The sequence below is a fragment of the Tupaia chinensis genome, unplaced genomic scaffold, assembly GCF_000334495.1.
Source record: "Tupaia chinensis unplaced genomic scaffold, TupChi_1.0 Scaffold000007_1, whole genome shotgun sequence".
Lineage (NCBI taxonomy): Eukaryota > Metazoa > Chordata > Mammalia > Scandentia > Tupaiidae > Tupaia > Tupaia belangeri.
In genome coordinates, this window is record NW_006159436.1 from 2,288,469 (window position 1) to 2,304,484 (window position 16,016).

At 43.9% G+C, this 16,016-nt stretch overlaps 1 pseudogene; it reads left to right on the forward strand.

The window, feature by feature from the left end:
- The window catches only part of LOC102475273 (adenylosuccinate synthetase isozyme 2-like), a 20,568-nt pseudogene extending 5,504 nt beyond the window's left edge, over positions 1 to 15,064 (forward strand).
- The last annotated feature ends 952 nt before the right edge of the window (positions 15,065 to 16,016 follow it).

The following is a 16,016-nucleotide window of genomic DNA, read 5'->3' on the forward strand; positions in this document are numbered from 1 at the left end:
GGCACCCCAAGACCCCAAAAGCGAAAACACAACAAAAAAAAAAAAAAAAAAAAAAGAAACGTTATAGACATCACAGACTCAATAGAAAAGGAAGAAATATGGACAATACAATATTGTATCAAATTGGAATCAGCAGATGGCATAATGGTTACCTTGCTGGGCTCTCATGTAGTTGACTGCGGTTCAAATCCCAGACCCGGTGGCTTTAAACTCACTCAGGATGCATGTGCATGTGTGCCCAAAATCCTGAGAGGAGAATAGAGGTGAAAGGATTGCGGCATGGCCATCCCCTCTGTCTCTGTCTCTCTGGCAAGCACATGTGCCCCATAGAAAAAAATCTCTCAAAAAGTTTATCATATTAAAATTTCCTGAAGTTAACAATCATACTGTGGTTATCTGTTTATCCCTATTTTTAGAAAATATACATCATTTAGGAGTAAAATGTTAACAGTAGGTGAATCAGAGGAAGTATACGCAAATGCACTTTGTGCTTCTATGTTCTTATCCTTGCAACTTTTTTGGAAGTTTGGCATTTTTTCTAAAACATTTTAAAAAGCAAAAGAATGTAATTCTAGTTATGCCAGAAACCTCAAGTCTATGAATGTTCTAAATGAATGTTTTTCAAGGAAATTTAAAGAGAACCTGCAAACATAAATCTAATATGATAATGTTCACTTGACTGCTGTTTACAACATTTAAAAGTTGTAACCAACCTAAGTGCTCAATAATAGGACTGATTAAATAAGTTTTGGTATGATGGAATACTAGGCCAATAGTTAGGATTACATTTGGCCCAACTATGGTTGTGTGAGCTGCTATGATGCTATGTTCTGCAGGCTGGACCACATGGGAGACCCAGGTTTGAGTCCCAGTGCAACACAATGACTGGGCACAATGCATACACCTGTAATCCCAGTGATCAGAAAGCTGAAGCGGGAGGATCATGACCTGGAGATCAGCCTGGGCAACACGGCAAGCACGTGTCTAAAACAGAGCTGGGTAGACCAGGCCATAGTGTGGTAGCAGAGATGGATGGATCCCACACAAACCAACTGTGTATTCGAGTCCCAGAATGGGGAGTTTAAAAGACCTGCCAAGTGCAAATGAATGAATGTCTAAATCCAACAGGAGGAAGAAATAGAGGAGAAGGGATTTCAGCATAACCATTCCCCATGAAGGATGCTTTTTCTATTTCTCTAGTGAAATTTTACAGGGTATTCATGCTGGGAAAATTCATTTTCAATCCTGCAAAGATATACAGTGACTGAATGTAAAAAAACAAAAGTAAAAATAAATAAGTTGTGTGTGACCATGCATGCCTGTGGTCCTAGCTGGGAGGCTGAGACAGAAAGATCTCAACACAGTAAGACCCTGTCTTTAAAAACAAACAAAATGATGGGCCAGCTGATGGCATAGTGGCTACACTGCTGGACTCTCACGTGGCTGACCCCAGTTTGAGTCCAGGACCCAGTGGCTTGAAAAGCATGCTGGGTGCATGTGTATGTGTGCCCAAGATCTCAGGAGGAGAAGAGAGGAGAAGGGACTGTGGTATAGTCATCCCCGTGTGTGTGGGGGGGTGATTTCTTACTTTCTCTCTACTGTCTCTGTCTGTCTCCCCGCACGCACACACTCCCTAAGGCAAAATCCTCTTAAAAATAAACAAAATGATATAGGAAGATTTGCAATATATTAAGTAATAAAATGCAGTTGGAAACAGTATTTACAACATAATCATCTAGTTGTGTGTGCGTGTTATAGGATAGATTCCCTGGGAAACTGACTTTGAAAGTGATTTGCACCGAGGTAAATCTTTTAAGAAGTGCTCTGAGAAACAGCACCCGTAAGAGGGTGTGGGAAGCAGCAGTGGACAGACTCAATAGTAAAAACAAATGTACTCACAGCAGAGGCCCCAGTTGGCCTCAGGGACTTCTGAGCTGAAGCTGAGTCATTCCTTCAAATTAGCCCCAAGTTGAGGTACTGCCATGTGCCAAGAACAGTGCCTGGCCCATCGGAGATGCTTGGTAAGTATTTGCTGAAGGCCTGACTGACATGAGGAGCGAATAAATGAATGAGTGATGTGGATTCATTTCAAACAGTTTCTATGAAAGTTAATTCTCAGGTCCCATTTGAATCATAAACTGGTCCTCCTATTCTGGTAGGAGTTCTTGTTCTATCCATTTTAAATAGCTGTAATGTATTGACATGATACATTCATACATTCTCACTGTGAAAACTTTAGCATGCATATTTGATTGAACCATACAAAATTGCTATTTTCATAGGTCAAAAGAGATCAAATGGGGCAAGTTTACATAATTTACTTTCATATAAACTCATTGTAAGAAATTCCAACTACAGGGACCAGCAGTTAGTGTAATGGCTATGTCGTTGAACTCCCCGTAGCCAACTGCGGTTTGAGTCCCAGACCCGATGGCTTAAACTCACACCGGGCGCGTGTGCATGCATGCCCAAGATCCCGAGAGGAGACTGGAGGAAAAGGGATTGTGGCGTGGCCATACCCCCTGGGGGGTGATTTCTTGCTTTCTGTCTCTCTGTCTCTCTATCTTTCTGGCTGGCACACGTGCCCTATGGCAAAAACCTCTCCAAAAAAAAGAAAAGAAAAGAAATTCCAACTACAAAACTATAGAGTAAAACATAATTACTTTTTCTGTAATTTCCTACTTTTCATAAAAGCAAATTGATACCTGAAATAGACACATTTAATTGTCCGTTTATATTATTTCCTTTTAAGGTTTTTTGCCATAGGATGCATGTGCTCACTGAAGAGACACAGAGACATTGGGAGAGAAAGTGAGAAACCCCTCATGTTGGGGGTATGGCCACATTGCAATCCCTCCCCCATTCTCTTCCTGGGATTTCGGGCATGCACAAGTGACCAGCGTGATTTTCAAGCCACGAGACCTGAGACTGGAACCATGGTCTGTGATGTGGGACTCTGGCCCCTTAACCACCATGCTACATGCTGGTCCCTTCATTTATACTCTTTATGGTAACATACCAAATAGAAACAGATCCCAACCTATCAAAAACGAATGATCGTAAGAATACTAGAATGCATGTTATTCATCTAATCAGATTTTAATATTATGTCATTGACAAGGTATAAAAAATCTCTTTTAACATAGTCAAACACATAATGAATCCATGATGTTGTGAATGCCTCTGCCCCAAACAAATGTTTATCAGATTTTAACATTAAAAACAAGATTCTTAGGGAACCAGCAAGTGGTGTGGTGGTTAAGGTGCTAGACTCTTCCACATGGCAGATCATGGTTTGAGTCCTGGACCTGGTGGCTTGCTTTCTCCCTTTCCCTCTCTCTGTGTGTCTCTCTCTGGTCAAATTAAAATAAATGAATGAATAAATAAAATTAAATAAATAATTCTTAAAAGCAAAAAACAGAAAGGAAGATTCTTGGGCCAGCCAATGGCATGGTCGTTAAGGCAACTGGATCCCATATGGTAGACTGCGTAGTTTGAATCCTGGATCTAGCAATCTGAAGGAAAAAGGGGAAAAAAAGCCCTTGATGCTTACACAGCTTTAAAATCAGCCTTAAAATGTTAAAGTTGGAAGGTGTTCCCAACATGCTGTTGTCCCCTAGATGATAAGAACATGAATTGGTACTGCCCAGTTCGTGGCTCTGTACTAATGAGGTAAACTGACCCATTCACGTGATCAATGTTGGCGCTCCATCCTCCTCCCCAACAGTAGTCTCTGAAGGGGTAATTCTGGGGTTTTTTGTTTGTTTGTTTGTTTAGAGATTTTTGCTATAGGGTGTGTGCACTCACTGGGGAGACAGACGGAAAGCGAGAAGTCACCCCCTGGGGAGATGGCCACACCGGAATCCCTTCTCCCTTGTCCTCTCAGGATCTTGGACACCCACACACGCGTGCGCATGTGCCTGGCATGAGTTTTAAGCCGCTGGGGGTCCTACTCGATCCGCCCCGTCAACCACATGGGAGTCCAGCGACATAGCCATTATGCCATCTGCGGGTCCCTGAAGAGGTAATTTTATATCGTTTCCTAGAAAATCTTGTTCTCAAAGGTCCAGATTCCTCCCCACTATGTCAGTTTCTGGCCTCCAAGGATAGGGAACTGTAAACTGTCATGACAAGGAAACCAGGAAGTCATTCAGAGAAAACACCCCTCCAACGCTTTGTTTGACTAACAAGCAAATGCGAAGAGCAATCTAAAATGCTTCTGCTCCGCCTTTCAAACTGCTGGGCAAGTGAAAACTGCTGAGAACCATAGGCTCGTGGGGAAGGACGCAGACGACCTCCTGCCTTTGGCACAAAGTGTGTCCCACGTGCAAAAACACTCACATCCACCCTTACTGATAAATTCTCTTGAGAGAGATCTGTTTCTCTGGTCTGGGATTCAAGCTGTAGAATCCTGCCTACCCATGTTCCTAACAGTAGTATTCACAAGAGCTAACAAAAGGAAGCTCTCCAGGTGTCCACCCACAGGTGACTGGATAAGCAAAGTATGATACCTACCCACAGTGGAATATTATCCAGCCTCAAGAAGGAAAAAATTCCAATACATGCTATGGTGTGACTGAACGTGGGAAATGCCATGCTACACGAAATCAGCCAGTTCCCAAAAGACAAGTGATGTATGATCCCAAGTGAGATACCTAAAGCAGTCAAATTTATAGAGTCAGAAAGCAGAATGGGGGCCAGCAAGTGGCACGGTGGTTAAGGCACTGAATTCCACACGACTGACTCTGTGGTTTAAGTCTGGACCAGTCTGGACCCAGCAGCCTGAAAAACCTGCCAGGTACATGCATGCCCAAAATCCCAAAAAGAGAATGGAGAAAAGATTGCAGCGTGGCCAACTCTGCTGGGGAAGAGGGGGGCAATTTCTAATTTTTCCTCTCTCTCCAGTGTGCACACAACTTATGGCAAAAAAAAAAATTTTTTTTTTTGAGAGGTTTTTGCTATAGGGCGCATGCGCTCGTCAGACAGACAGAGAGAGACAGAGAGACAGAAAGCGAGAAATCATCCCCCAGGGGGGGATGCCACACCGCAATCCCTTCTCCTCCATTCTCCTCTCGGGATCTTGGGCACGCACGCACACACGCCCAACGTGAGTTTTAAGCCACCGGGTTCAGGACGCGAACCGCGGTCGACTACAGGGGAGCCCAGCGACATAGCCATTACGCTAACTGCTGGTCCCCGGCAAAAAAATTTTTTAAATTAAAAAAGAAAGAAAGAAAGAAAGAAAGAAGAAAGGAAGAAAGAAAGTAGGATGGTGGTTACCAGGGGCTATTGTATGGGGAGTGTTTAATGGATATAGAGTTTCCATTTTACAAGATGAAAAGACTTCTGGAGGTGGGTGTATGAAACTCCAAATGTACTTGAAGCCACTAAACAGCCCAGTTAAAATAAGGAGGGTAGTGAACTTGATGTTATGTTTAGTGTGCTGAGAGCTCTGGAAATGATTTCTATTTTCCTCTTCTTCGTGATATGAATTCTGTTTAACCTACAGGCTTTAAAGTTCTGAGGGGAAAACATTGCTTCTCAATCACTTCAGTCATGTAGTGAGGCATACTTGGCTCTGTTATGAAACCAGCATTGTTGAGCCAGCAGGTGGTATGATGGCTAAGGTGCTGGACTTCCACATGGCTGTTTTGTAGTTTGAGTCCCAGACCTGATGGCTTACTTTCTCTTTTTCTCTATCTCTCTCACCCTCACTGATGAGTGCATGTGCCCTATAGCAAATTTAAAAGGCATGATAATAATAAACAAAATTAAATAAATAATTTTTAAAAACAGAACTGAGGTTGTTACCACTTTCTGAAATGTTTTGTCACACTTTGGCAATTTCCTGTCCTTTTGCCCTCACAAGAAAAGTATCCAGCCAGAGTTGGTCCCACTGCCTAGTGGATAAAGGAGCTAGATCCCACATGGCTGATGGTGCAGTTCAAATCAAATCCTGACCCCAGCAACTTGAGAAGCACGGTAGGCACCTACCTTAAATTCTTTTTTTTTAATTTTAAAATTTAATTTACATTTAATCACATATGTCTTTACAGTGTACAACATTTCTTTTTCCAGCATGAACACCATGCATATAGTCAAGACAGACGTTACTACATACATTATCATCAGCAAATAGCTTTCCATTTTTTTCTTAGTTATACGTACTTTTTTATCTTCCCCTGTTCCCCTCCCTCCCTCCCTCCCTCCATTACTCGCCCCGTACTACCCCTGTCCTTACTATCTCTGGTATATACTATTGCCCTCCCTGCTCCTACACCTTCCAAACTTTCAGCTTCTGCTGTGGAGCTCAGACATTCGGTATACATTGAGTGGGGATACACAAAGTCTGTCTTTCATAGTCTGGCTTGCTTCGCTTAGCACTGAGTCTTCCATATGCGTCCACTTCGTATCAAATATCAGGGTCCCTTGATTTTTATGGCTGAGTAGTATTCCATAGAGCATATATGCCCTATTTCAGGTAAGTATAAATTCTGACAGGATATAGAAATGGAAGAGAAGGGATTACGGCGTGTCTGTGCCTCACTGACCGGAGCTTTCTCCCTCTCTCTGTCTCTCTGGAAAGTGCACGTGCCCTCTGGAAGTTAAAATAAAATCACCATCTTGAAGGGTAGAATTAATTGTGTGGTATTGGAATCGACTTAGAGAAGTCACTATGAACTCATGTTTAGATTTATACATACAAACACAGTGAGAAATAATTGCAGGTAAGTGTGCATTAGCACGTACACATGGATTTCCTAGCTCTGTCCACCGAACGTTCCCAGAAGGAGTGGCACAGTGGTATGAACAAGCAGGATCAGTGCACAAAGCTTGCTTCCTAACACCACTTCTAATACCAATGAGAAGAATCAGGATTTCTTAAGAACTCGGCGATTGTAGACCCGGGGATATACAAGCTGAGCCTGCAGCGTCTTGTTGCTCCAGAAAGTAAGGAAGGGTTCAGATTGAGCATGGGGATGTCGGAGGGCCACAGGAACTAACTGAAAGCTCCCAAAGACCAAAGCAGGGGCGAGCTGAGCAGCAAGGTATGGATGATAGCCCACAGCATAAAATAAATATCTTGGAGTCTAGACGGATATAAATAGATAGATAAGTAGATATAAATACGTGATTGATAAATAAATGGAAACAGGGAAATCTCCTGTGAGAAAAGGAACTCATATCTCCACCCTTTAAGTGTGGGCTACATTTCGTGACATTTTCCAAGAATATTGCAAGGAAAGAGGAAGAAAATCAGAGTAACTTTGTAATGAAGAAACCTGGGCGGCATTCCCTGAGCCAGGTGAACAAGGTCAACGTCATCGGCATTTAGTCATGCTGCTAACATGTTCCCGTGACATGATGTGCGTGAGCACGCTTGATTTTGCTGGTTTTCATTTTGCTATAAGGCACTCACTGGAGAAAGACGGGGCGAGGGCGTGAGAAATCGCCTCTCCAAAGGGGACGGCCATGTCACAGTAACTTCTCCTCCATTCTCCTCTAGGAACTCTGGGCATGCACACCCACAAGTGTGGCATGGTTTCCAAGCCTCTAGGTCTGGGACCTGAACCGCGTAGTTGGTCATGTGGGACATATTTTCCAAGAATGTAGTAATAACCACCATGCCACTTGCTGGCCCAAGAATGCATTTTACCTCTGTGGCTTTTCCTCCCCAACAGCTAATACCCTAGTCTAATCATGAGAAAAACATCAGACAAACCAAACTGACAGATATCCTATAAAATAACTGACTAGTCCTTGAAACTGTTACCAAAATAAGAATCTGAGAAATTGTCGTATCTGAGAGGAGCTCTGGAGACATGACTAACCAAGGTATCCTGCCTGGGATGATGGAACTGGAAAAGGACATTGGGGACAAACATAAAATCAGAAGAAAGCATGGTATCTAGTCATAGTATAGTACCACACGGATCCCTTAGTTTTGATTAACGTACTGTGGTAACATAGGATGCTAAAACAGGTTCATACCAGTTCTGTCCAGTTCAGACTGACTCAAACTGGTTCGGATGGACTCAAACTGGTTGAGACTGGCTCAAACTGGTACAGAATGGTTTGGATTTGTTCTGGCCAGTTAAGACTGGCCCAAACCAGTTTAGGTCAGCTCAAACTGGTTTGGACCAGTCTCAACTGGCTCAAACCAGTTCAGACCAGCTCTGAATGGTCCAGGCTGGCTCAAATCCATTCAGACTGGCTCATTCTGGTTCTGACCAGTTGAGATTAGTTCTGACTAGTTCAGGTTGGCTCAAACCCATTCAGACTGGCTCAGACCAGTCCTGACCAGTTGAAACTAGTTCTGACTGGTTCAGACTGGCTCAAACAAGTTCTGACTGGCTCAAATCAATTCAGACTGGCCCTGACCAGTTCAAACTGGCTCAGTGTGGATCAGAATGGTGCAGACTGTTCCAGGTGGGTTGGGACTATTTCTGACCAGTTCAGACTTGCTCAAACTGGTTCAGACTTGCCCATTCCAGTTCTGACCAGTTGCAACTAGTTCTGTCTGGTTCGGGCTGTCTCAAACCGGCTCAAATTGGCTCTAACCAGTTCTGACCGGTTCAGACTGGCTCATTCCAGTTCTGATCCATTGAGAATAGTTTTGACCAGTTCAGGTTGGCTCAAACCGGTTCAGAATGACTCAAACAATTCAGACCAGCCCTGACAAGTTCAGAATGGCTCAAACTGGATCAGAATGGCTCAGATCAATCCAGTCTGGTTTGGACTAGTTCTGACCAGTTCATATTTGCTCAAACTGGTTAAGACTGACCCAAGCCGGTTCAGACCAGCCTTGGCCAGTTCAGACTGGCATGAATCTGTTCTGCCTGGCTCCAACTGGCTCAAACCAGTTCTGACCAGTTCAGACTGGCCCTGACCAGTTCAGATTGGCTCAAACCCTTTCTGACTAGTTAAGATTGGCTCAAACCTGCTCTGATCTGTTCAGACTAGCTCAGGCTGGTTCTGACTGGCTCAAACTGCTTCAGACTGGCTCAAACCAGTTCAGACCAGTTCAGATTAGCTCAGATCTGTTCAGACTGGCTCATTTTGGTTCTGACAGGTTGACACTAATTCTGACCAGTTCAGGCTTGCTCAAACTGGTTCGGTCTTGCTCAAACCGGTTTGGACAGGCTCAAACCGGTTCAAAATGGTTCATACCTGTTCTGACCAGTTCAGACTGGCTCAAACCTGTTCAGACTGGTTCAAACCATTTCAGACTGGTTCAAACCATCTCAGACTGGTTCAGATCGGTTTAGACTAGTTCTGCCCGGTATGGACTGGTTCAAACCAGTTCCAACCGGCTCAAACTGGTTCAGACTGGTTCAGACACATTCAAACCACTTTAGACTGGCTCAGATTAATTCAGACTAGTTCTGTCCAGTTCAGACTGGCTCAAACCGATTCAGACCGGCTCTGACCAGTTTGGACTAGTTCAAACTGGCTCAGACTGGCTTAGATCAGTTTACACTAGTTCTGACCAGTTCGGACTGGCTCAAACCAGTTCAGACTGGCTCAAATCGGTTTGTATTAGTCCTGACCAGTTCAGAGTGGCTCAAACAGTTCAGACTGGCTCAGATCGGTTTGTACTAGTCCTGACCAGTTCGGACTGGCTCAAACCAGTTCAGACTGGCTCAGATCGGTTTGTACTAGTTCTGACCAGTTCAGACTGGTTCAAACCAGTTCAGACCAGCTCTGACCAGTTTGGACCAGTTCAAACCGATTCTGACTGGCTGAAACTGGCTCAGACTAACTCAAACTGGTTTGGACTTACTCAAACCAGTTCAGACTGGCTCAGATCAGTTTGGACTAGGTCTGTCCAGTTCAGACTGGTTCAGACTGGTTCAAACTTGTTCCAACCGGCTCAAACCGGTTCAGACTAGTTCAAACCGGGTCAGATTGGCTCAGACTGGTCCGGACTAGTTCTGATTGCAGCATGGCCATCCACCCTGGGGAGTGATTTTTCACTTTCTGTCTCTCTGTCTCTCTCTGTCTTTCTGGTGAGCTCACATACCCTATAGGGAAAAAAAAAAAAAAGAACATAAAAAAAAAAACTTTTCCCCCCAAAAAAGAGTAAGCAACAAAAATATTCAATATGAATCTCCATGATGTGGTATAAGTGATTCTATGTGAGTAATGATCACATACAAGAAGCCAAAAAAATGCAAATTAGAAGCCAAGCTAAAAGAAAAAGAATAACAAGAAAGTGAAAGAAATGTAATTGTATTGAGCTGGAAATCCATTGGATTATTAAGTCATTAGAATGATGCCTATTGAGCAAATCCTCTGTCATGGGTGATTTACCACATGCTGGGATATAGACAATATCACTTTATATTCTAGTATGTGGACACAGACAGTAAATATATAACATACACACATGCACACATAGAATGTATTTAAAAACAACAGTTGGTGGAAAGTGTTAAGAAAAATAAGTAGCAAGAGGAGATGAAAAAAAACCAGCGGGGGACATGGTGGTTAAGGCAACTGGACTCCCACATGGCTGACTTTGGTTTGAGTCTCAGACCTGGGGGCTTGCTTTCTCACTTTCCCTCTCTCTTCTCTCTCTGTCTCTGGTGAGTGCACATGCCCAATATAAAATTAAAAATAATAATGATAATAATAAATCAAATTAAAATAAGTAATAAAAAAAAGAGGGACTAACAGATAGTGTAATGGTTAAGTCGTAATGGTTAAGTCACTGGAGTCTCACATAGTAAGCCATGGTTCGAGTCTCGGACCTGGCTGCTTAAAACTCATGCTGAGTGTGTGTATGTGCGTGCCCAAAATCCCAAGAGGAGACTAGAGGTAAAGGGACTGCAGTGTAGCTGTCCCCCTGGAGAGTGATTTCTCACTTTCTGTCTCTCTGTGTCTCTCTGTTTCTCCAGTGAGTACACACACCCTATAGCAAAAACCTCTCTTGAAAAAAAAAAAAAAAAGAGAGAGAGAGAGAGAGAGATGGAAAGTGGGCACTGTGTTTCAATGAATCACCAGGGAAGATTTCCCTGAGAACCTCTGAAAGACAAGAAAAATCCAGTTATGCTAACACTTGAGCGGAAAATATTTCAGGCAGAGGAATAGCAAGGGCAAAGATCCCAAGGTAGGAATGAGATTGACCCATTTAAGGAACCGAAAGACCGTGTGCAGTTGCTGGGGGTTTCCTCGTCAGGGCTCTGAAGCAGGCAAGGCGGATGTCTGTAGAAATGGCTGCCACCAGGTTAGCCACCCCGTAGGGAGCACAGTCTGTCCTTCAGCAAGAGGAAAGTGTTGCCCCTCCTTGGAATCCAGCCCAGCCGTGTGACTTGCCTCAACCAGTAGAGTGCAGCAGAGTGACACTGCAGTTCCAGCTCTAGAGACCTGGGAACTTCTGCTTTGAAGTGCTGAGCCATCATGAAAAGAAATTGGTCTACCCCACTATAAAGAGAGGCCACATGGTAAATAAATAAAATAAAATAAAAAAGGAGAGAGCAGGAAAGAGAGAGAAGGGTCCCAGAAGATGAGCAACAACAGGGTAGGCCAGCTCTTGAGCTGTCTGACCCCATGGGCTGAGGTGACTTGCATGGGAGTGAAGCCATTGTAGACACCTCCACCTGGGCCACTCTGCCCAGCTAACACCACATGGAACAGAGACAAGCTGCCCCCCCAGAGCCTGGCCCAAATTGCAGAATGGTGTCCAGATAAGGAATGGAGAGAGAGAGAGAGAGAGAGAATTATTTATTTAAGGGCCTGCAGATGGCATGGTGGTTAACAGCACTGTCCTTCCACATGGCCAACCATGGTTTGAGTCCCAGACCTGGCAGCTTGCTTTCTTGCTTTCCCTGTCTCTCTCACTTTTTCCCTCTCTGGTAAAATTTAAATAAATAAATAAATAAATAAATAAATAACACAAAATAAGTAATTCAGTTAAATCAAAATAATTATTTTAAAAAAAAGAATGACTTATTTAACTTTCTTTATTATTACTTAATTTGTTATAGGGTACATGCACACACCAGACACACACACACCCCCACAGAAAGAGACAGGGAAAATGAGAAAGTAAACCACCAGGTTTGGGACTCAAATAGTGGTTGCCCATGTGGGAATCTGGCGTCTTAACCGCCATGCCACCTGCTGGCCCCAGGCATGGCAGCTTTTGAAAATCAACTCTGTTTTAAGGTGACTTGCTATACAGGAATAGGTCATTGATATCGCAGAGTGGACACACTTGTATTTCATTCTGAATTCAATAGGAAGCAGGGGAGTGGGGAAATCTGCATCTCTTCTGTGTGCTGTGTGTGAATTAAAGCAGTCGCAGGAGGACAGGTTGGGGGAAGGGGGATTACCAGGGATGAGAGAAACAGACAAATTAAGGATTTGGTGCTTGATTGGATGTGGGAGATGAAAGTTTAAAAAAAAGTTAGACAGACAACCCCGAGAGATGAGAAAGCTGCGCAGCCACTTGGAAAGCAGATGCATTGATCTAATCCAGTCATGGTACTCCTGGGCCTACACCCAGCACCCAGGTCCGTGCCCCAGATGGCAAGCACGAGAATGCTCACAGCCTTACTCATAAGTGCTCTGAACCGAAAGGGACTGAATGCTGAAAGAGTAAAATGGATAAAATACAGACTCTTTATGCAGTGGAGTGCTAGATAGCAACAACATTGGGGAAACGATTGCTGCAGAGAACATGGGTGAGTCTCACAAATGTTTTTGATGAACAACATCCTCTAGGACTCTGCTTAGATCTGATGTTGGAAATCAGGAGACTGACCTCACGGAGTCGGGACGCTGCTGGATGGAAGTGGATGCTGGGTTGCAAGGGAAGCAGTCTGGCTTGCTGGTTACATATGTTGTTTTTTTTTTAAGTTTATTTTATTATTATTATTATTTATGTAAGAGAGCATATGCACATGTGTGCAAGAGATAGAGTAAAAGAGAGAGAGAGAGAGACAGCCTGCAAAAGGTCTCATGATGCCCACTCCCTTCCCTCCAGCCCTCCAGCTGTTAGGGATCCTGGGCGTGGTGCCTGGCATGTTTCAGGTTGACTCAACATCCCAGCCTGTGGTTGGAATCAAGACTGGGTCAATAGCTGTAATTGTTTTTCCCTTTCTAAGGTCAGAGGACAGGTGCACTTATGAGCAAATGAGACAGAAAGACAGAAAGAACATCCTCCCCCCCCCAAAAAAATACAGCCAACTACACATACATGTGCACAAGTAAGTTCAATGGTCTATTTCAAATGGTGGTGACAAACTCTGCCCAGCGTACAGTGGAAGCCAGAGAATGGCATGGTCACGTGTGCCAGGTGGCAAGGGGACAATGACAGGAAAGACCTCATAGAGGACATGGTGTCTGAATCAAATGCTGAAAAGCAAGGGTGGTCCAGACTGATTGCCAGAAGACACATGCTCTAGCAGTGTGCAGTATGAATTAGGACCTCTCCTAATGAAAATGCTTAGAAACAAACAGTTGATGTCTCTTAAATAATGAAAGAATTTATTGGAACATGTAAGTGAACAGACCAGAGCTAAGCCTGCTCCAGGCCCAGAGGACGGCCCCAAACACAATATGCTCCACTTCTCCATTTGCTTCCTCTGCGTTGATTAGTTCTGAAAAAAAAAAAAAAGTTATTGTGCTGCACCTTTATGGTGTGCACATTTACTACGTAGACTTTGTAATTACAAAAAAAAAAACGGTTACAGCACACGGTGGGTCAACGAAGGCAAAGAGAAGGCGGTGAGTCTGCTGGCATTCAATGCCAACATTGCATGCCACTCCAGGATGGTAATAATGCCAGCCATACAGGTGTGGATTCCGTGCAATGTGATTTGCATATTTTACCCAGTGGAGTAAAAAATCTAAATGTCACTGCATTCGTGAGAAATGGGGTGGCAAGATATACAACTGGATTGTTTGAAGAAGCAGAGAAAGAAATGTAAAAAGGAAAAGGTACCTAGCCCCCTGCTGTACCCCACCTGCTTGCATTCAGCAAAAATGATAGGTTCCTACTATTTGCTTCTTTGGATACCTAGAAGTATTTTGTGGACGTGACTGGTTTGAGTTCGGAGCTATTTGAGTAAAACATTTGGAAAGATAGAGTGTGAATGTGTTCATATAGAATGAATAGCAGATCAAGAAGCCTGGCAGGAGAAAGGTGTATCATATTGGATAGAACTCATAGCGTATTTGATTTTCATCAAGCAGCTAACGGTATCCAGCAACAACAAAGATGAGAGCAAGCAGGAAAGAATTTGGGTACCACAAAAAAGGGCACTGGCCCTGGGACCAGCAGATGGTAGAATGTTTACATCACTGGACTCCCACGTAATGGACCACAGTTCGAGTCCCGGATCTGGTGACTTGAAACTCACACCAGTCATGTGTGCGTGCCCAAGATCCCAAGAGGAGAACAGAGGAGAGGGGATTGCTGCGTGGCCACTCCCCTGGGGGTGATTCGTTGTTTTCTGCCTTTCTGTCTCTCTCTGTCTCTCCGACCAATGCATGATCCCTATAGCAAAAATATCTCGGGAGCGGGGTGGGGGGAAGGCATTGACCCAGTTTCTTCTCCCTCAGCTGCTCAGAGTGGACTTAGGATATGTGGTCTTAGTTCTGACTTTGATGGCTTCTCGAAGAGGTTCAAAGTCCTAGGTAACCACTACTGTATACCCCTCCGTGGAAATAAACTTTGAAGGTGAATTTCAAAAACTCAAGGGTTATACGGAAAGGATTAAACTGATGAGAGGTGGAGTTCATTTTCTATAGGCGACCCTACGTGGACCACCAAAGAAAATCTTGGTAGAAGGTACAAAGGCAAAACTTTTAGGTATTGATTTGGGGACTTATTCTACCATAACCTTTTCAAACTGTACCACGGGTGGTGATGGCATGGGTTCAAATATGGCCCTTCTCAAAATGTTGGAAAAGCATACAGAGTTGTGAAAGCTTAAATTGAGTCATCGGAAAAATCATGATGTATTTTTCTGTTTTTCTGTGCAAAAATGTGTCATGACTTTTCTGATGACCCAATACAACTAGAGTTGGCATTGGTGCCTTTCTTACAGAGTAGGGCAATGGGGCGGGAACATTATTACAAACATGGAAACACTCCCAGCACACATGCATGCACCAAATCTGGACAGAATGCACAAATGGAGGAGAAGGGATCGTGTCATGACCATGCTCAATGAGGGGGTGCTTTCTCCTTCTTGCTCTCTTTCTACCTCCCCATCTCTCTCTGGCAAGTGTACACACCCTCTGGAAATTAAAAAAAAAAAAAATAAGTGAAATGAAGGACCAACAGATGGCATAATGGTTACGTTGCTAGACTCCCACACAGTTGACTACAGTTCGAGTCCCAGATCCAGCAACTTAAAACTCATGCCAGGCACATAGGAGTGTGTGCCCAAAGCCCCAAGAGGAGAATGGAGGAGAAGGGTTTACAACGTGACCCCCCTTCAGAGGGGGGTCATTTTTCACTTTCTGACTCTCTGTCTCTCCGGCTCCATAGCAGTAATCTCTCTCTAAAATAAATGAATAAATAAATAGATAGATAAAATGAAATCTTCACATCCTGCTGCCTGGCCATCTCTTTATTTACCCTTCAAAACCCTGTTCAGATGTTACCACCCCAGGTAGTTTGGGTGGTGGTTCCCATTATTCCCTGTGCCTCCTGTGCTCAAGCTAGACATCTATTTCCTTTGTCATGTGACTTGTGTCACCTTCCAGCAGAGTGGCAGGTTATCCTTCTTCATTCTGTGGACATTGGGCTTAACTAGGTTGAGTTTTCTGGCCAATGACGTGTGGGCAGAAGTGGTACTGTGACAATTCCAAACCATGGCCCTAGAGGCATTGTCCCCTTGTTCACTTGTCCTCTTGCATTTCTGCCATTTGCATGAGAGTATGTCATGGGGTAGCCTCTGGTCTAGAGTGAATGAGACTCCACTGTGGAGCAGACCTCTCCCCCTCCCTACTGACAACCTACAGACCGTGAGTGAGAAAATGCATATTTGTTACTGCAA